This window comes from Mirounga angustirostris, unplaced genomic scaffold (assembly GCF_029215605.1).
Source record: "Mirounga angustirostris isolate CCGP_5_RB_7025 unplaced genomic scaffold, mMirAng1.0.hap1 SCAF_7, whole genome shotgun sequence".
NCBI lineage: Eukaryota > Metazoa > Chordata > Mammalia > Carnivora > Phocidae > Mirounga > Mirounga angustirostris.
In genome coordinates, this window is record NW_026991715.1 from 117,390,373 (window position 1) to 117,412,791 (window position 22,419).

Here is a 22,419-nt window from a genome sequence, read left to right on the forward strand (position 1 = left end):
TTTAGTATACTCTTTCTAATAGCTCCAGGTGGGGAACAAGTTTTCTAAACTAGATCTAGGAAGCGGAATGTGGAATCAATCCGTCCTTCTCCCATTAAGGGCTGCCCCGTGGTTAATGAATTTTAAAAACATGACTAAATAAAAACAAACCCTACACACCCTTCCTACTCCCGCTAAATAAATAAATAAATAAATAAATAAATAAATAAATAAATAAATAAATAAATAAATAAATAAATAAATAAATAAAATAAAATAAAAAACCTAAATGTCCCAGATTATTCTCCATAATGTGGATGGAGCCTGGGAGCAGCTTCCACAACCCAAATTAGTCTGTTATAGAGTCATCACAAGCATGCCTTGCTTTTAAGCCAAAAAAAAAAAAAAAAAAAAATTGAAATAGCAAAACAAAAACTAGTATTAATCACTTTTCTGACAACACACAATTACTCAAACGAAGGAGTACTGAGAGGTGGATGGGGATCATACCTACGGGCCTCGTCTCACACGAGTGCATGTAGGTAGGTGCAGGGCATCTGTCATTATTGCAAAAATGAATTTTAATCTTTAATCTTTAGTTTGATTTAACATTGCCTTTAGAACAATGCTGACACCAGCTGTGCAGAAAGGGCTCTGGGAGACGTTCACAGCAGCACGCAGGTACCTGCGGCTCTTCCACGGTTCTGGAGGCTCCAGGGCAGCCAATACTGCTCCATCAAATACATTCTTTAGGCCTTTCCGTGTGAGTGCAGAACAGTCCACATACTCGACTGCCTTCAGGTCATGGGCCAGCTTTTCAGCAGTCTCTGCGGTGATAGGCTCCTGTTTGTTCTTGGCAAGTTTCTCAATTGTAGAGGGGTCATCTCCGAGATCAGTTGAGTCCCACCAAGCAAGAAAGGAGTCTTTGGACAATGGTGAGTTATCTCTGGCACCCACTTTTCCTTCACATTTTCATATGAGGATGGGGAAAAACAAACTGGAAATACATCTGTTTGTGCAGAGCTCAGTGGTCGTCATCTGTTAGAATCCTCTTGCCCTGCACTATCACAAAGTTCAAGAGTATATGGCTCTCCACCAATCCTGTGACTGCATAGTTGTCAAAAACAGTAGGCTAATACTCAGATGGAAATCTGTTTGTTGTATGGGATATCAGGAGACATGTTTTACCAATGGCACCATCACCCACAACAACACATTTAATTGTCTGTATTGCTGAAACAGTTTTGTATCCACTTTAAATATTTCAGATTCAATGATGTCATCGGGTGCTCCACCAGGACATTGGTGGGACCACGCAGGGTCCCCTCGGCTCTCGTGTTGTTAATTTGAAACATCCATGTGTGCATTGTAGGGCAAATAATTTAGTATAAAACAGTCTCATTTTAATATTCCTGATGTCATTGAGAACTGGGATTTGGGGGAAAGCTAGGGAAAAGAGATACCCTGTGGTTCTGGCTTTGAATTAAAAGTATCAGTATAAATTTGTGATATGATGGTACCTTAAAAAAGAAAATCTCCCTTAGCTCTTTGTATTGAAGAGGCTCAGAAACATTGCATAAATAGCAATGAGAACCACTAGTATCTAGACTGCAGTCTTTTTTTTTTTTAAGATTTTATTTACTTATTTGAGAGAGAGAGAATGAGAGACAGAGAGCATGAGAGGCAGGAGGGTCAGAGGGAGAAGCAGACTCCCTGCCAAGCAGAGAGCCCGATGCGGGACTCGATCCCGGGACTCCAGGATCATGACCTAAGCCAAAGGCAGTCGCTTAACCAACTGAGCCACCCAGGCGCCCTAGACTGCAGTCTTAAAATATGGTTTCCTACTAAAGAGCTCTTTGGAGGAATAATTAACTGACTGTAGGTTTGGGGCAGGAAATGTATGTGATGTATGTGATGATGCTGGGACATCTTGTCTTATCAAATAGTAAATAATATTTTAAATACTATTAGGGTTATGTTAAAAGAACTCAGGAGCCAAATTGAACAGGTTCCCACCAAGCAAAGAGACAATAATCTGAGCATCAAAAACAGTAACACTGCAATGGACTAGAATACCCCATACATGTTTAAATTCATATTAATAGCAAGTCAGATAATTACTCTAATAATTGAATTCCATTACATGATGCTAATGAACAAATTCATTATTTTGAAAACTGATAAATAAGGGAAAGGATCATGTATCTTGCCTTTCCTATTTAAACTGTACCACTTTTTATACAACTAGTAGATGAGAGAAAATGTCTCTACAGAAGTATTCCAGCAAGTTAATGAAGGTAAGATAGAATATCATCATTTTGCAGTTTATATTAAATAAATGGCTCTAGGCATTGATTATCAGTGGTTGCTAACACCTCAATAAGAGAGACACATAGATATTATATGCTCCTAATGAAAGAACACACCTAGAAAATGGTCTTGCAAAAAAACAAGACAAACAACAACAACAAAACAAAACAAAACTCTGGAACCTAAATCTTATTAAACCTCTAGATCCAAATATCTATAAATGATTAGAAAATATGTTACATGATACCACAGGAATGTAATCAGTAAAATGCAGGGTGAGGGAAACTGTAGGACAATCTAGTTTCTTGAAGAAAACTAAACTAAAGGAGAGAGAGAGAGAAATAGAGAGGAAACACATAGATTGAAGGAGACATATCAACCAATCATAATGTGTAGACCTAGTCAAAACTCTGATTCAAACAATCTGTAAAAATTTATATGCATACACACATTTATGAAATAGTAAAAAATCGAATGCAACTGGCTATTTCATGATATTTAAAAATTACTGGTTGGGATGCATGGGTGGCTCAGTTGGTTAAGCATCTGCCTTCAGCTCAGGTCATGATCCCAGGGTCTGGGGATCAAATCCTGCTCGGCGGGGAGCCTGCTTCTCCCACTGCCTGCTGTTCCCCCTGCTTGTGGGCATGCTCTCTCTCTCTCTCTCTCTGACAAATAAATAAATGAATAATCTTTAAAAATTATGTTTTTTTTAAAAGATGTATTCATTTCTTTGTGGTGAGAGAGGGAGAGAATATCCAGGAGACTCCCCACTGAGTGCAGAGTCTGATAAGGCGCTCGATCTCAGGACCCTGTGATGATTGCTGGAATTCTATAAATAGAAAAGCACCACTTTTTGCAAGGTAGGAGGTATGGAGAAGTGAATCCAAGGGGATATATAGAAAGATAAACAGCAGGGGAAGGGAGCCTCTGTAAGCCGGCTACGGGAAAGTGATATAGTCCCAGAGTGCAAAATCTGAACCTTTAGAAATCTGAAATGTTATAGATGAAATTTTATAATGTATAAGATTTTTTCAAAATCATATAGAAGGTGAGAAAACTGGTAGAGATACAAAGGAAATACAACTGGTACAGTTATTGAAACTGGGTGGTGGGTGCATGGGTGTTCACTATAGTGTTCTGCTTACTTTTATATATATTTAAAGTTTTCCATAATACTACAATGGAATATTACTCAGCCATGAAAAAGAATGAGAGCTTGCCATTTGCAACAACATGGATGGATCTAGAAAGTATTACGCTAAGGGAAATAAGTCAGACAGAAAAAGACAGATATATGATTTCCCTCATATGTGGAATTTAAGAAACAAAACAGAAAAAAAAGAGACAAATAAAAAAACAGACTCTTTAATACAGAAAACAAACTGGTGGTTACCAGAGGGGAGTAGATGGGGGGGATGGGTGAAATAGATAAAAGGGATTAAGAGTACACTTACTGTGATGAGCATTAAGTGTACTCTTATAGTGATGTTAAATCACTATATTATACTCCAGAAACTAATATAACACTGTATGTTCATTATACTTCAATTTTTTTAAATTCCATAATAAAAAGTAAATATATATATAGATAGATAGATAGATAGATAGATAGATAGATAGATAGATAGATAGATAGATACATAGGCCCCATGCTCAGAGATTCTAGTTTAATTGGCCTGGGGCTTAGGTATGAAAGAAAGAGAGAAAAGGAAAGAAGGAAGGGAGAAAGGGAGGGAGACAGGGTGGGAGGGAGGATGAGCCACCTCTCTGCTTGATCTTAATGTGTGTGCAGCCTGGGCTAAGAACCACTTGTCTACCCTCCAGCCATTCCATAATTTCCAGTTACTCAGCCATGTCTGTTTCTCAGTGGTTCTATCCGAATGAACTGGGATCCACGTTAAACATGCTGACTCCTGGGCCTCATCCCAGAGGGACTTTCGGGAGGGTAAGGGGGCTTGGGAGTATGTGATTCTGCTATAAACCTATGGCAAAATGCACATCAGAGGGGGACTTCTCATTGTTCCCTGTACACAGCCCTCACACTATCATTCATGTTTTTGTTCATTTTATTCCTTCCTTCTTCCACCTGAAATGTCTTCCATTTATCTTTATCCAAATCATACCTGCTCGATAACCAAGTTCAAAAATCACCCATCCGTGAAGCCTAATCCCTTCAGTTGAAGGGATTCTTCCTCCTGTGAACTCAGTTTTTCACCTTTCCACAGGTTTATATCTGTTTATATATAATGTTTCAGCTCCCTTACTCAACAATAAACTGCCGTAGGTCAAAAAGCCTTTTTTACATATCTTTATAATTTCACAGAATTTAGACATACTTAAGAGTTCAATAAGCCTATGCTAAATCAATGAAGTAATGAAAACATAACAGCTGAGAGTGTCCAGGATACTTACCCAGTAAGCTCTCTTAAGAACTAGTTAACTTCCCCATTCCACTCTCAGTATCCCAAGAAGCTTCTCTAGGAAAGGTGGTACTAGGAGGAAGGCAGCTCAAGATAAATGGCTATCAGCATTTCTCAAGAATCAGCCAAATAAGCTATAAAATCTTAACTACTATCTAAATCAAAAATGCCATGCTTACCATTTTTACAAGCTAAAGAGATTGGTTTAAAGGAAAATATTCCGAAGTACTATTTTACATATAATAACCGTGTCCAAAAAGTGTTGACTATCCTGAGAGGCCACGTTTTATAAAAATGTAAATAAATATGCTTTTATGGATAAATATGCTTCAATTTTATGAGTCTTCTAAAGAAAAGGGGTATGTTTTCCTTCAAGTTGCTGAAGGAAAGGGGAAAAAAAAAAACCTTTCAAACTTTGACTGGGAGGCTTATCTTTATAAATTAATGCATGGCTCTCATTGAGTGCCTGCTGTGCTCAGCAGCTGATCTGATTCTCTCACTCAGTCTTCCATGAGTTAGAATTATCCACAGCTTGTCAAGGAGAACAGTGAAACCCGGAGAGGTCGGCTAACTGCCCAGGTCACTCAACTGGCAGAAAGGGGATTCAAGCCCCCATGGGCTTGATTCTTTCTTGCTGTAGACCTTTGTTTTCTTGGAACTTTCCTGTCTTTTGAGAGGAAAGCCACACATGGCCAGGGAAAGGAGTGGGAAAAAGAAGGGAGGGTGGATTAGAGGATGAGAAACAAGATGGAGGGCTTTTCTGTCAAACAGATCTAGGTTCCCATCTTACCACCTTCTCTGTATTGGACTTCTCTGATCTTCAGTTTCCTTCTCCTAATAACATGAACCATTTGGAGCTGTTGTGAGTCCTGTGTAAAGTGATACATATGAGGATCCTGGCTCATTAAATGGAAGGTATTGGTAAAAACAACTGGTGTGGTCAACTTTGGTCTTATCCTGAACAGGCTGTTCTTGTAGATTTCCCTTTACTGGGTTATCAACTATTTCAGTGAAATGAACTGACTGACTTTTCACCCTACACAGATTTGTTATTGTTCTTTGGGGAGTTTTCTTGTCAAATATCTTAAAGCATTATATATGTATGTATGTATACACACACACACACACATATAATATTCAAACTGTTGCAGATCTTTGTCGAATCCCAAACCCACCAGCTAAGCGGCTCTCAACTACCTCACCTCCCATAATCTGTCATATAAGCAGAAGCTCCACTCTGTGCACAAATCTTGCCCAAAGGGATGAGACCCAGGAAGGGTCAATGCAGTACACCTGTCACAATCAGCCTCTACAGCAGCCTTTCTGCATCTTGTTTTACGTTACCCAGGCATAATGATCATTATTTTTTCCTAGAGCAATCCTTTCTAAAGGCTCAGACCTGACAGAAAGGAATGGGCTAGGGAGGACCCTGGGACATGCAGGATGACATTTTTCCCTATTTCCCTCTCCCTAATTAGACTGGTTTTATCCTAAACCAATGGGTAGACGTTGATCTCTTAGGATACCCAAGTTAGAAAATATATATATATATTTTTTTCTGGAATCAATTTATATCATCCATCCAGAAGGTAAATAGGGATTTTATTTTATTTTTCTTTAGGATTTATTTATTTATTTGACAGAGAGAGAGAGAGAGAGCACAAGCAGGGAGAGCAGCAGAGGGAGAGAGAGAATCAGACTCCCCACTGAGCAAGGAGCCTGATTTGGGACTTGATCCCAGGACCCTGGGATCATGACCTGAGCCGAAGGCAGACACTTAACCCACTGAGTCACTCAGGTGAAATAGGGATTTTATGGAGTGTCTGATTCCATGGTTAAATGTGAGGTGACCCAATACTTAGAGATGCAAATTCTTCTGCCTTCAAACTCGTGTGAAGCTTGAGCGATTGAGACAGTAGTGAAGGGTACCGAAAGAGATTAAACACCACTGATGAATTATCTTTTTATTGACCAATTATAGCCACAGATATTATTTATGGAAAAATGTTTATAATCTCTACATTGCTTGTGAGAAACATAAATTACTAACCAATATAATCATTTCATAATTGTGTACAATCTTTAGTCCTCAAAACAATTACACCCGAATTGAAGAAGAAAGTAATAAAATTGTCTATTTATAACTTAGAAATAACTTTATAAATATTTTGACAGAATGATCCAGATATCCATACTAATGAGCATACATGTTTTTCCTAGCAAATAGTGTGGTTCTCATACCTCTACAATGCTGAGAATCTCTTGTTCTCTGGGGGAATATTTCACATACTAATTTATTCTCCCTTTATTCACAGAGAGCTAAAATTGAAGAGGCTACCCTTTTAATGTAGTACAAACATTTCTTAAAACTTAAGATCATATTTTTCTAAAAGATATGTTCAGATGTTTATACTTTTAATAATATGGCTATTTTAAACATAAACATAAAAAACATAAGACAAAATACAAGATTAAAAGTAGAATCTTGTTGTGGAACCAGCACCAAAAAAGGATTTTTATTGTTAAAATCTTCCTGAAAGTACTCTGCATTTATGAGATTAAGCTGTTGTGAAGTCTGTTTTATCTATCCCTGAAATTATTTTGTCAGTCTTTTTAACTATCTAAGTATTTTTTACAGTTAGAATTAAAAACCCAAACCTATCATTAGTATTCTTATAAATCCTTAGTAGAAAATCTGTTTACCAAGGAAAAGAAACAGAAAATTTCTTCTTAAGCAGGGGATGCGCTATAACCAGAAACAAAGCATGAATGATGTAAATTACACACTTTTCCAAATTTTTATTTTCTCTCTTAGAATGATAGAGAAGACAAATTATAGCCAAATATGCAAGGAAAGCTTGGTCATGTTTCCAGTACAAGGGATTAAGCTTTCTTCAGTGCTCCTGTACCATTCTACACTGGTTGCTGAGTAGCATTAGCATAATCCTGAATTATTAAGAAAATTAGAGGTCAGATTTACTTTACAGGAGAATTCGACCTCTCTGAATCAGGCCTGAGAGGGTCGTAGCATTCCAGATGTGAGCCTGGTGGTAGGTGTAAAGTGCACCACATGGAGAGAATGTGCACAGTAAGGAAAAAGACAAATTACCCAGAGCTATTACTGTCATTAGTTCCATCAGCCTGGGAAGCCCTCCCACCGCATTTTCAGAGCAGTGTGTGGAGAGGGCCTGGGGCTTATCACATCTCGCAGGGGGTCGTCTTCTGCCGGGCATAGTCACATAGCTTGACATTTCAGTTAAAAAAAAAAAAGTCTGGGCCTTCATCCTCCATGCAGGCTTCTGTCTCTCAGCTCTACAACCAGTAGCTAAAATAAAGGGAGCCAGCCCACTGAAGGCTGCAATCATTTATCTGATGGCAGAATTGCTAGCCTTTCTAGAGGTGCACACTGTTCTTTCACAGAATCAGTTTTAAGCCAGGGACAATAAGCCTGGGGAACTATATTGTACCAGGGGCTCCTTTGGGGTTTGTTTCATTAACCTTTTGAATATTTTGCCATAATTAAAAGGTTAGGAAGCTATGCCATGAGAAATGCGATGAAATAACAGAACATACACAATAATGTTAGATGGACTATTACATTTAGACTGTACAATGGTAACCAATGAGAAGGGCATAAGGGACCAGTTGATGTAACAAAGCCTTTTTCCCAGATGTTTTTGATTCTGGAAGTACACATGGATAATACTTATTATGAGATATTAAGCAAAAGAGCAGAATACAATATATACTTAGGCGTATTATATACGCAACATATATACACATAATAATCATAACTAGGTAAGAATTTGTGCTTGTGGCGAGTTGTATGCAAAAGAGAAATGGGTTGGGCTAGGGTGGTATGATTTTTTTAATTGTCTTTTAATTATTTGTTAAATCCTTTTAATGGTGCATATTCTCCTCAGTTAAAAGAAGCCATAGGAGCAAAACATATACAAACATTTTCATGAAGGAAATAGGAACAACAGAAAGGAAAACAGATGTAAAAATATAAAGCATCTTCCACCTTGCCTAAAATCAAGAAAAAGCATAAAGACTCGGCATCCATCTCAACAGGGAACAAAAAAAAGATGCACAGAACCAAGTAAGTTTATCCAAGAGAATAATACTTTTCTTACACCCTTCATAATAATAATAATGGTAATGCCACATACAGAGTTTTTTACATAGTAGGCAAACATCAAACTAGCCCAACAACCCTTTCTTAAACACATGAAAAAGTGGTTCAGAGAAATTAAGTAACATGCCCAAGGTCAAAGAACAAGTATTAATATCCAAGACTGCTTGACTCCAATAAATTACAGCATTCTCTCTCTGTCTCTCCACCTCTCCAACCCGATGTCTGTCTCTGTCTCTGTTTGTCTCTCTCTCATTATTTTATTAAATTCCAGGCCTCATTCTGAAATAGCACTATTTTCTGTTTCTTCCTTACCTTTAGCCCTTAATAAAGCAGTGCAGTTCTCATCTGACTTTGGCAGGTCTGATAGTCACTCATACTTTAATGTATATACAGTTAATAAATATTTGAGTACCTGTTCTGCATTGTGCTGGTTCTGGGGTTACAAAGCTGAAAAAAGTATATACTCTGGGCAACCAAAGGCAAGTGGGGGATACAAGCATGCAAGCAGGCAAAGGCACACAGCTGGGGCACATGACCTCGGCTTCTTGAGGAACTGGCATCTGAACTGAGAAACCAAAGGCTGAGTTGGGATTGGGCAGATGGATGGTGCATCATAGGAAATAATCCCTGTAGAGGGCCAAGGGGAGATAATCAAAAGAAGACAAAAACAAGACAAAACAAACATGGTACATTCCAGAAATTGAAAGTGACCCATAGAACTGGACTTAGAGAGCCAATGATAACCACACATTGTTGTACCTACAAGTCTTATTTTCTGAAGACCTGAAGGGTTTGCTTTTCAAGGAAAAAAATGATTCATGATGTCAAAAAGCAACACTTAAAACTTTTTAGGTTTTCCTTGATTGCGTATCAATAATAAAAATGGCTTTGTGAATAAACACATCAGAATTAAGTGTTACAAATGCAATTAATTTAAATATAATTGTGTCTCTAGCCACATATTCTGAGTCATTGGGCAACTTCTCTTGACTGGAGATTACTTTCCTTTTCTGCAAAATGGGATACACTTATCTTACATGTTTGTAGATGAGAAAGAGAAACAATATAAGGCTAGCACCTAGTCTGGTGCCTGGTACATAGAAGACAACTATTAAATGGTAGTTACAGTAGAAGAGTTTAGAGAGCCAAATGCCCATAAGTCTCATTTTTGCGACAAGAAGAAGAAAGTGCCATTTTCTCATCAGCCTCACACTTGGTTCCCAGTCCTGACTGGCTGTTCAAATATAAGATTACTTCACTCATAGCAAACTTCAACCAGGTTAATGATTCTCAAACCTTCCTGTCTTTCCCTACTTCCTATCAATTCCTATTTGATATAAGAATATGTGCTATGGATCAGTGGCTATAGGTCGCAACAGAAGCCTTGATTCATTCAGGATACAGCCTCTGGGGACAGATAGGACATTACTAAACTAAGAAGAAGGTGTCACAAAAGATCTCATTTACTGCCTCTGTCATCCAGTCACCCATCTGGTTTATGCACGGCTTACTATAGCACTAATTAGTTCAATGCCAAGAGGTTTAGGGACTCTTGTAGAATTCTAACTTCATGAATTTATCCTGTGTTGTTTTTTTTTTTCAATTGTTAATTGCATTATGTCTTACAAAACCAAGACCTTCACTTAACTCTACAACTTTCCAAAACATGTTGCTTATGTATTCTTGCTATGCAATAGTGAGTGATTTCAGGCTGCCATTCTGATTTAGTGGGTGGTGGGGAAGGAAAGGATTCTCATTAAATCTCAAGTATAAAAATAGATTTATCATCATTAATTTTGAAGAAAAATGTTTTTTCTCTCTAGAAGAAAAACAATTTTCTGAAAACAAATGTAGCTTGGTTTGTTGTAGCATTTTTTTCCCCATGAAGACAATCAAGACTTTGTCTTTGAAAAAAGACAACCAGTGTCAGGTGATTGCAAATTAATCCAGCTATAAGAGGTAAATTATGTTTCCGCTATTAATAGACTTTGTACATGATGTGCATTTTAGAAAGTACACAGGGTAAACACAAATGCTAATTTTTTCAGAAAAAAATATAGATTAAATTGGAAAACATTTTATGTAACAATTCTGGAGTCCACAAGGAATAGAGTAACTAAAACCTCTAGAGTTATGGGGTGTCTTCGTTTTATTGCCTAATGCACTTTAACGTAATCCTAAAATTAGAGCCCGGGGGAAAAAAACAGAATCCCTATCATTCTGAGGGAAAAACAGCATTAAAGAAATCACCATGACTAAACATTTTTAAAACAAAGTATTTCAACTATCTTCACCGAAGTCTTTTGCTTTGTCTAGTCGCACTTTTCCATACCACACCTTGTGCATTTACCCATCAGATGAGTGCTTCTTCCCTTTCTATTTCTTTTGTGTTGGCCTTCAAATCAAGTAAGCCTTTTTTCTTCTTCCTCGATTCATGGCTACCCTTACTAAAGATTTTATGTTTTATCCTCTTGGGTAGACTCTAAAGTATTGGGTGGGGGATAATTGATCTTCTAAAATTATTTTGAACTACAAATAATAACTAACCTCGTGTGCTTGTGTGTGTTACTACGTTTGGTTTTTATTTACTTGGGCTTGCAGTACAGGCAAGCCTACAGTTGTATATGCCCTATTATTTCACACAGAGCAAAGTAAAACTCAGAGAAACCATAAATTATCAGGAAGATTCCATTTCCAGAGAAGCAGATTATGGCAAATTTTATCACCGATCTTCTCTTGCCGTGGATGCCTTGGAGATGCAAAGCTGTATGCCACCTGTTTCTCCAGTGTTTTCAGAGTGGCCAAGCATCAGCTGGATGATGGCTCACAATCCAAAATGCAGGAGGATTTTGCTTCTTGCTACGTGAATTTCTAAGGCCCAACTGACTTCTTTACTTCCTGTCATTTTCACATGTGTTGCTTTTTTTCAGAGTCTTTTCAGCTGAGTTTTTAATAGTATGGTAATAGAGAGCCCAAGGAACATCACCTTCTGATGAAACACATATTTTAGCCTAGTGTCAACAAAACTAAGCAAATTGTTAACCTCTCAAATAGTTTTACAACATGCCAATAGACCTTTTTTCTCTTAGATTTTTGCCTAGTTTCTTATAATTACTGGATAATTACCTCTCCACACTCACTTTTTTCTGACAGCTTAGTTGTAGCCTCTGGGATTTTAACATCTAATTGATTTGTCCGCTTAGGTTGTGAATTCTTGAGTCTTGCTGAATTCAGCAAAGCCAGGCAACCAAAGGGGTTAAAAATATTTTGTAATTCTGTCCTCAGAGCCTTTCTAAAAGGGTTAACAGAGGTGCCAGACTCTGGTACTTCTTCAGTCATTCTTTACAAATGTGGTAACTAGACTCAGTGAATACTTAGGCTATCAGAGTAGAGCTCTATAGAACCACTGCACTCAATAAATGTCCAATAACAATGGTGAGGAGTTAGATGAACTATATTTAAAGTATTTCCCCCCCTAATTCCCCTCCTAAATCTGGCTTCCATCTTTGCCTCTTTATGGTATCCAATGATCTCAATTCAGCCAAGTTCAAAGGCATTTTCTCTGTCCTTATCTTCCTTGATCTTTCTGATGTATGGGGCACAGCTTTTCATACCTGCCCCTTTGAAGACTTCTGGCTTCAGTTCCTGAGACATTTCTATTGTCTTTTATTTTTCTTCATCACCATCCTGATCTCTTCACCTATTTCTCACATTTATAGGTCTTTTTTTCTTATACCTTCCCAGTCACTTTTCTTCCAACACATCTTTGATAATTACTATATTCATTGTGTCCTCTTGCTTTTTGTTTTTACTCTTCACAGATTCCTTTGTTTCACTGAGTTATATAGCTGAATAATGTACAGATACCCTCTAACACTGATCCATATCTTTTTGTACAGTCCCAGATACCTCAAGGGCACATCAAAACTCAAACATGCAGTTTCAATATAGAATCAATGCAGTATATACAGATCTCATTTTCACTTTCTCAGGTGCTCACCACTTCTTCAAAAGTCAATTCTTCAGAGAAGTCTTACTTAATTACTCTTCCTCAAATTCTCTGTGCCCTTTATCTGCTTGACTTTTCTTCCTAGCATCTGTCACTACTCTCTTTGTATTTATTTGCATGGCATTGGAAGGCAACCACAAAAATATAGGCTTCTTGAAGGCAAGAACTTTTTGCTTTGTTCACTGCTGAATAGCCAGCACGTAGAACAGTGCATGGCAAATAATAAGCACTAGATAAATATTTGAGTGAGTTAATGAATAAGTGAGTAAGGAAGTGAACACATGCATGATTTATTCAGAATCTGTCATTCTGGTTCAGAACCTTAGAGTTATCCTTGAGTTCTTACTATCTCAAAGCTCTACTCTATATTCTGTTGTATGAGGGTAAGGCTAAGCTAATGTAATAAATGGGGCCACTAATAGTTCAGTGGCTTAAAGAAGGTAAAAATTTGTTTCTCAATTCGAATGTAGGCTGAATGCTTCAGGTGAGTAGGCAGCTGCATTCCCCAAAGTTATTTAGAACATTGGTTATTTCCATCATGTTGTTCCACCATACCCATAGGGCACTTTCATCATCTGCCCAATTAAAGCTGGACTTTCGTGGGTTCTAGCTAATGGGAAGGCAAAAGAGAACATAAAGGAAGCACATCCCCAAGGCTAGAATAACCTACATTATTTCTGCCTAGATTCTGTCGGCAAGGATGAGGTCATGTGCACCCACCCTCCAACCTGTAAAGGAACCTAGGCGACATGGCCAATCCATGTGCTTATGAAGAAATGGAAAACAAATGTTGATGGGCCACTGCCAGTCTCCTCCACATCAGTCAATTTCTCAGAATATCTCTCAAACCAATGCTTTTCTTTTCTTCTCATGCTGCCTATAAAAAAGTCCATCCTTTGCCTGAAACCGCTATGCTCCTTGACTTGCTTTTTTTCTAGCCTTCAGTCTTTCATCTCACAAGCCTATCTCATTCCAAAAACCAAATGACTTCTCCAAATTATAACTATTTTTAGTTCCTTGTCTCAGAATGCTGTGGTTAACAATTCCTACCTATGCGAAGTCTGAATTATTTGTTATGGATTTCGGGGCTCATCAGCCTCCACGACTTCACAAGGATAAAGGGTAAAAAGATAAAGGAGTCCAGCACATATTACATATACTAGTCCACATTCATAGGTCTGTCTTTCCTAGAGTGTTTTTTTAGAAAGGAGACTTAAATTTTCAGTTATATAACATCACAATATTTTTCTTTTTCTTCAAGGCCCAGGGTATAAGTGACTTTCAGATCAGTAGTTGATGATGGAACTTAAAAGTCACAAAATAAACCTATGACCCGGACTTGGCTTAAAAACAAATCTGTATCATGAGAGCATTAATATAAGCAATTAAATTCCCTCAAATAATAGTTTCTCTATACACCTTCTGTAAAAGTCCATTTTTAAGGCAGAAGTACTTATTATGTGTTCTGAGGACCTCTAAAGGGGTGTCCCTGAAACTTTTTCAGGAGGTCTAGGAGGTCAAAACTCTTTTCATAATAATGCTGAAAAATTATTTACCTTTTTATTTTCATTCTCTCACAAGTGGACATGGAGTTTTCCAGAGGCTACCTGATGTGTGATATTGCCACAGATTGAATAACGAAGCAGATATGAGAATTAAGCTCTCTTCTATTAAGCCAGATACTTAAAAGATTTGCAAAATTAGAAAACTCTGCCACTCCTCTCACTAATTTTTTTGTTTTGTGACCTATACTTATTTTTCATTAAAAAGTTATTTATGGTAGGGCGCCTGAGTGGCTCAGTCATTAAGCGTCTGCCTTTGGCTCAGGTCATGATCCCAGAGTCCTGGGATCAAGTCCCACATCAGGCTCCCTGCTCAGCAGGAAGCCTGCTTCTCCCTCTCCTCCTCCCCCCACTTGTTCTCTCTCTCTCTCTTTCTCTCAAATAAATAAATAAACAAAATCTTTTAAAAAAAAAGTTATTTATGGTAATATGTTATTTTAAATGAATAATAAATATTGCAAAGTCCTCATTTTTAACTTACCATACAGCAAATATTAATAGATATAATTCAGATAAACAAAAGCTTTTTGAGATCATCAATAATTCTGCAGAGTGTAAAGGGGTCCTGAAATCAAAAAGTTTGAGAGTCACAGCTTTCAGGGGATAAATTACAGTTTTGCTAATTTATTGCATTCACTGGCGTCACGATTCAGCATCTCTCCTCAATTCCTGGAAGTAAGGAGAGTGGGCATCACTGAAAATGTTTATAAAATAGTTTCCATTCTCTGATCTAATACAGTCCCCAGTGAAGTCATCAAGGACAGAGCATTGCTTCTTTGATGTTCTGCTCTTAAACGTATGAAGGAAATAAGAAGGAATTGAGAATTGTGCTGAGAAACAGGTACAGAGGTCATTATGAAAACGGGCTCTGTGGACTCTCATGCATAACTAATGACTGTAAAGTGCTTTACAGATAGAAAAGTGTCATGTCATGGCAGAAACTACCACTATGCATCTTTTGCTCTAGGAGAAACTGCCTCCTTTCTTGATATTCCTTATGAAGAAGATTTAAAATATTCTTAGTCTGTGTAGTGATTCTGGAAGATTTCAACTTGAATAACCAAAACAACATTCATGATGAATAACATTCGTCATTTATACTCTTGGACCATCACTCAGTTCTGTAATGTTACAGATTCTATTCTGATGCTAGCCACTTAGCTTTGCCCTAGAGAAAACTCTACACCATGGCCAAAGGCTGCCATAATACACATTACAAATGCATACATTTATCCACAAGAATGATTTCATAGAGTCCATCGCCACTACAAAATGAAAACAAATAAACAAAGCATCACTCAAATTCCAGTAAATAATTCAATGGAAACAACTTCCTATATGTTGAGTCAGCATTATATAACCAGGTTTGGTCCCAGGTCTTGGTGTAGAGGAGCTACTGGATTTGCCTGGAAGGAGTATTTCTGAACTATTAGTTAAATAGGGGTTATTCCAAAAATTCTAAAAGGTGGTGGTGGTGGGGTGTTTTCAGGCCTTTTTAAAAAATAATACATCTATTTTTAAAGTCAGTTCTAATCCAGCCACTTCATATGCTCATTTGCACCTGCAAGACTAATATTATCTGGGCTTAGACGTGATGGAAACTACTTTTTAGGTCATTTAGCCCTAGCATACTTGCTATAAAGACATTGCTGGGTGAAGTATCTCCAAGCCCTGTTTTGCACATGACACATAAAGACATTTTCCATTAACATTAATGAGACCTATGAATCCATTGATGGGATAATAGAACTAAAGAAGGTGAGGTTTTATTGGTGATATACCATCTTTCATCCAAGTGCTTAACTTCTCATAAATAGGCAGAAATTTGGCTGTGCATAAAATTCAAGAGTGACTACTGTCTCTGAAGTTGTAAAGACTTCAAGGATACATCATAGTTTTAAAAATATTAAATGTACATTGATACAAATACAGAATTCTAAGTAGTGATCTCTAAAATATTTCCATGTATTACTGTAGAAAGTGAAGGATTTCAGAATTTACTAAGCATTTTCATTCTCCAGAAACTGGTAATCTATATGTTCCACATTTAATCATTTTAGACATCAGCATTCATTGTTAGTGGAAGCAATTATTGCATTTTACAAATAAAGTCACCCATCTTGTTTTATGAATTAAATCTTAAATGTATTTGGGTTGACAGGCTATTTTAATTTCAAGTATTTCTTTTTGAGAACTGATATCCCAGAATAAAAATTTTTGACTATTGTTATAAAATGTTAAATAACTAGCAGGTATATATTTTGAGTTTAAAATGAGATTTTTCACTATTTGGTCCATAAGTATTTTTCCCTTTATTGCTTAAGATACACTGTTCTGTTTCCTGCTAGTCCTCTCCTAAAATAAAATACACTTTTTGCTTTGCTAAAGTTATTTTTAAAGTAAACTTCCTATACATACTAAAAAACAAATTAATAGTTGTTCTAATAAGTAATCATTGAAATTTTTAAGACAAAAAGTGTTTTTACCTAGGTGTGGGCATTTTTTTAATGAAGGAAAAGAAGACTTATTTAAAACTAATTAAGAATATAGGTAACTTATCAAAATAACTGCAGGATAGAACCTGCATTAAGTAACATTTTGCCAATCATACCTTTGCCGTGCACTGAACAGCTAGTTTACTGCTATTACAGGACTATGAGCAAATAGATATAACATTTTGTAGAAATATTAATTAACAAGTTACTAGGAAAAAGTAAAATCCTTCATAGCCCTTAAAAGTTAATTCCCACCATATTTTACTTTATCATATTCAGTGGCCTGTCTAGTATTATCTCCATATACCTGCTAAGTATAACAAGTTTCAAACAACACATTGTATTTGTGACAGGTCAAAATAAACAGCAACCCTTACCCATGAGAACAAGACAAGTCAGTGCCTGAGTACAGTTAAGAATTATTTTCTGGAGAAAGAATATTTTTCCAATCTCCTTACTGAAATTCGTCAATTTCATGAAACTTGGGTTTTTGTCTTGCTTTGTCTTTTTTTCATCTAACACACAGTTGTGAGGCTGAGACTAGGCAGGGAAAGCATGATATGGATTTGTGGTGCCTCCAAAGCTGGGAGATGGTGGTGTTTGTATTACCACCACATTAAGCACATAACCAAATTACTCTCACCCACATCTATGATTAGTTTTCAAACAGAGGCAATATTATCTATTCCATGCCAGTGACACACACATACACAGAATGTTGTTTGCAAACTACAAGAATAGTGAATAACAAGATGTAACTAGAAACTCTCCCTCCTTTCTGAAACAAGAGAAAAATCCCATAGGGAAGGACCAAAATTATAATTAATTTAACCTCAATTAATCTGAAATGCAAGCCACAAATCCTTGATTATAAATCCCCAAGTTTGGCTATTTGTCCTTCTAAAAAAGAGCACTGCAAGCAATCCCTGTCCCAGTGGTCCCCTTGCTCCCAAGCGATGGCAGTGCCAGCTTCTCTGTGGTAGAAGCCAGCTGGAGGATCAAGGAAGACCCATGGTTTGCCCAATGAAGCGGTCACGAAAACACTGGAGAGTCACGTCACTTCTTTGTGCTCATGGGGAAGGAAAGGGCGCTCCGCCGCTCTGGGACACCCTGTCCAAGATGGTGACGCATCTTTCTCGGTCTACTGAGAGGTGGGGGGCGGAGGGAGCAGCTTATTACTGCACTAAATGTTTTTATTGATCGCCCTTGAGTCAGAGCTCACTGACCCCGCAAACCATAAATGGCTATAGCGCAGAACTGCCATTTCCAGGCAGCAAGAAGATATACCGGATTAGTCCAAGACACCTCGCCCTAGGCTTTCTCCACAGTCCCTCCACCCACTCCGCCTCCCGGGTTCAGAGTAAAGAAAAGGGCAGCAGCGGGTTTCCCCTGAGGCCCTCCCGGGAGGCCTGGATAGAGGCGAGGAGGCAGGACTGAGTTGCGGAAAGCGCTCTCCCTCGCGGTGCCGGAGCGGACAGCTGGGCGCTGGTGCACACCCCCACCCAGAGTTGGTGGCCAGAACGCGAAGCGGCCGGGGCGCGGGTCCAAGAAAACAAATGACTGTTCTGCAGCATTCCCATTAAACAATAAAGCAAGCTGTAAAGCCTCAGGTGCTGTGTTTGTTGTGCCGTCTGTGCTGAGCGGTGGCTCCGGCAAGGGTGAGCGGAGCGCACTGGGCCGGGGGAGCGCCTCTTCGGCTGATTCCAGGGAAAGATAAGGAGCCGCCGAGCCACCAGCTCTGTCTAGACTCGCGACCTCACAAGTCAAGCGCCTTGTTTGGATTAGCCCTCCAGATCTGCCAACCTGATCAACTCCTGAAAGAGAAGGGCCCAGCAACACCCTTTTTTCCTCTCACGGACCACGATTGTCCCTTCTTTAAGGGATCAAGGGTTGACTTGCCTGCAGGAGTCGCGGGGCTGGTTAGACCAGTGTCGGTCCCCGCTTCTTAGCGCCCACCCACAGGAAACGCACCAGAGGGAAGAACCACCAGGAAGATCGGCAAAAATAAAAGTAGCCATCTCAATCAAATCCATAAATAACACCACCCTGAAATAAACACGAACTTTCAATCAATGGAATGGAAAGAGGATCCCAGGCAAGGAGAGGGCTAAGTAGAATCTCCCACAGGACTGTCTTAAAGTGCCTTTCCCCCCCACCTGGCGAAAAGCAATCTTAATCCACATCTTTTTCTCCAAATCTAGGCGTCCTTTTTTGGAGGGGGTGGAGGGAGGGGAGAAGCTTTTCTTTTTAGAACGCTTTGCTTATCATCGCGGAGCGCTTTTCCCAAGGATAATTAGGCAGAAAGATTTGGAAAATAAATTTATTTAAAAAAATAAGGAGTCACGTAGTCTTAAGTGTGGCTCTGGGGAGAAACCGGTTTCTCCAAGGCACAGAAACTGGCTTCTCAGAGCTAACAGCTTAAGCGCCATAAAAATTAAAGGATGTGATAGTAACAATGCTCACAGCAAACACTCAGCAGCGTTCCCTCCCGCCCCTCCCCCTCCTTCGCTCCCTGTGAACCAACTTCTCTGTCTACACTTCAGAAGTCTCCGGGAGGTGTGGAGAGATCCTCCATCACGACTTGGGACATTGTAAGCTGTGAAGTTTATGTTTGTGGCGCCTGGGCTCAAACAGCCATTCAGTGGCTTGCTCAGTTATCAAGAAAACAACAATCAGAAAAGATCAGTAAACAGAATCGGCTGCCAGCGCCCTGAATTAACCACTTGCATTTTAGTTTAAAAACGTTGACCCACACTGTACAAGTTAATTGTTTTTATTTTAAATAGTTAATGAGAATTCAAGATTTGGGGGCATTTTTGAAAGTAACACTTTTTAAATAAATGCACACACACACAAAAATGCTTTACCCTTTTCTCCCTGCACGTCCCTCCAAAGAAAATTTGACTTGCCTTGTTGTTGTGACTAATCTTTGTTGATTAGCAGAAAGGAAGTAAATAGCCCTTAATGAATAAAACTCAAGCATAATTTGGGTTATAAATCTCCCTTACAAAAATTGACTAAACTTTACAAATAAGAAAATAAGTACTTTCTGCTTAGTTTACTTGTACTAGGGGTGGGATTAAAAACCCAAACTGATTGAGTTCTGTCCAAATTTAGCTCTTCTGGTGGTTTGGACAGAATTTTTAACTTTTTCCTTCTTTTCTTAAGAAAATGGAAAAGACTAAATAAATCCACATGGGATTTACAAGAGATATTTCATTGAGAACGATCTTATGGCTTAAAGATTCAAGGTGCTAGGGAAATGCCAAGTACTTGTAGGTACCTTAAAAGCACATTGTCTTATAGCTAGTAGTCGAAAGACCAAAAAAGAGGTCAATGCAATGAGTTTAACAAGCTTATTAGGGTGAATAGCAGCAGAGTATTACAAAGTCATCCAATCTTGAATTGCAAAAAACAAAAACCAAAAACCAAAAAAACCTGTGAATTGGTAAGTGGGTACACACACCCACGAAGAATGTCAAATAACCAGAAATGTTATTTCAATGAAGAAAAGTCTCTTCAAATATGATTCTAACTTAGAAAGGACCTTTTTTAATGGTAAGGAAAACCAGGCCCATTTAATGAACAGGAAAGAGAGACAGTAGACTGAAATAGAAGATGTTATTGCTCTGAAACAATGGAGGGGGGGAATCCTGAGTATCGATATTGATATGGATTGCCTGATTTAAGGAGAGCATCCTGGATGTTTTTAGGTGCATTAAGTTCTAGCTTGCAGAAGCTGAAGGAAATGAGTCATAATGTCCAGAAGGAAGAATTCAGAGTAATAAGGGGAGGGAGGATCAAAGATAATAGCAAACAGGAGGAATTTCATTAGAAGAGCACAGCTCAAAGCTAGGTCTCCAGAGGTGTGCAGGGAAAAGGAGAGTATGTGCAAGAGATGGTTTGCAAACAAGGAGACATTTCAGCTACACATTTTAGAGCACATGCTGAGGAGTCTAGAGGGGAACACACCTTTCATATGAATAATACAAGAACTAGAATGCTATCGACCCATCAATCCATTCTCAGCCATCAGGCAACAAATATCTTGAATCTAGCGAGTGAAACCAAATCGTTCATCACTCCTCTCCCAAATTACTGTACTTAAATTCAAGCTGTGGACCTCAGAAAAGTCTGACATCTAAATATGTAAAACATCACCTCCTTCCCCACCCCCCTAATCTTAGGAATAAATGTCAGAATGAGAAAGCATCACAAAGATGTGTGCCTCACTTAAGTCCCTCCATTGCATTCAAATCCTAAATAAAATTTTCCCACCTAACCTCTACAGAGTCCACCAGAGGCTATGGCTGGGGAAGGGCATTTAATGGTTTCCAAACCAGGGCTTGGGCGGTCAGTAACTTTGCAGACACCAATATTCACGTTAGACCTGCCATCTTTGCAATTATCAGTTAGCCATCCCAGGTATGATGGGGAGAAAAAGGAAAACTGAAAAGGCAGGCAAATAGAAATAGTGAAAAGAAAGGTAAAAGAGCCAAGTCTGATGGGAGACATTAGAGAGAGCCGGGAGAGGGGAGAGATAGAAATAGATAGAAGATAGATGATAGATAGATAGATAGATGATAGATAGATAGATAGATAGATAGATAGATAGATAGATAGATAGATAGATGATAGAGAGAGTGATCTTTCCAGGAGAGGATCTGTGTAAGATAAGACATAACTCCTGTTTTTCTCAACAGAAGACCACAAGCCATTATTACCGCCGGCCAAATTATTACCCCTCTGTGAAGAATTAGACACAACAATCAAAGTAATCAACGGGCATGTCTAATGCACTGTAACATTTTCAATGCAAAGTTTGTTTTCTCTCTGCCCCCACGTTAGAGCCTGTAATTAACCCGTTATGTAGAACGATGCCAAACAAAAGGCTAATTGAGGCTCGTTTCCCGACTTGCGGCAGGTTTGGAGAGGGTGAAAGCAACTGAAGAGCCCGGGAGCCGCGGGGCTCACCCGGTCTCCAGCCGGGCCTCCACGCTGCCCCCTGTCAGGGGTCCGAAGGGGCACGCGCCACAAGACACACGATTAGGGTACGTTAGCTCTCGTATTTATTAAGAATTGTCAGATACTTAAAACGGCATGACACTCGAGCATACAAATGAATCCAGTTTCTAAAGAGTCAAAGTATCATCCTGGGGTGGAGAAAGGAAAGGCGACAGGGCGGAGCCCCAAATCCTAACTCTACACCCGCAAATGAAGAAGCACCAAGAAGCCTGATTTCGGGCAGGGCCCTTTATCTATCCCTGGGTTCTGGCTCTCACACAGGAACTACTGCTAAATGCGGGGGCGGGGGGACTGGGTTGGGGGGGGAGTGTTAGAACGCACCTCAGACCGCGGAGGGGGCCTGCAGAACACGCGACCCGGCCCCCAACCCAGAAAAGGCTTTTTCCAAAGGAGCCTCCGCCGCGCTTCTCTGCCCTAGCCCGACATCCTTCCAAGGTTTGGGGAATTAGAGTTGGGGGAGAAAAAGGAAAGAAGAGGG

The 22,419-nt window shown here is 38.9% G+C and overlaps 1 pseudogene; it reads right to left on the reverse strand.

Moving 5' to 3' along the window:
* Positions 1–567: 567 nt before the first annotated feature.
* LOC123835606 (cell division control protein 42 homolog) lies at positions 568–12,189 on the reverse strand (annotated as a pseudogene).
* Positions 12,190–22,419: the final 10,230 nt, after the last annotated feature.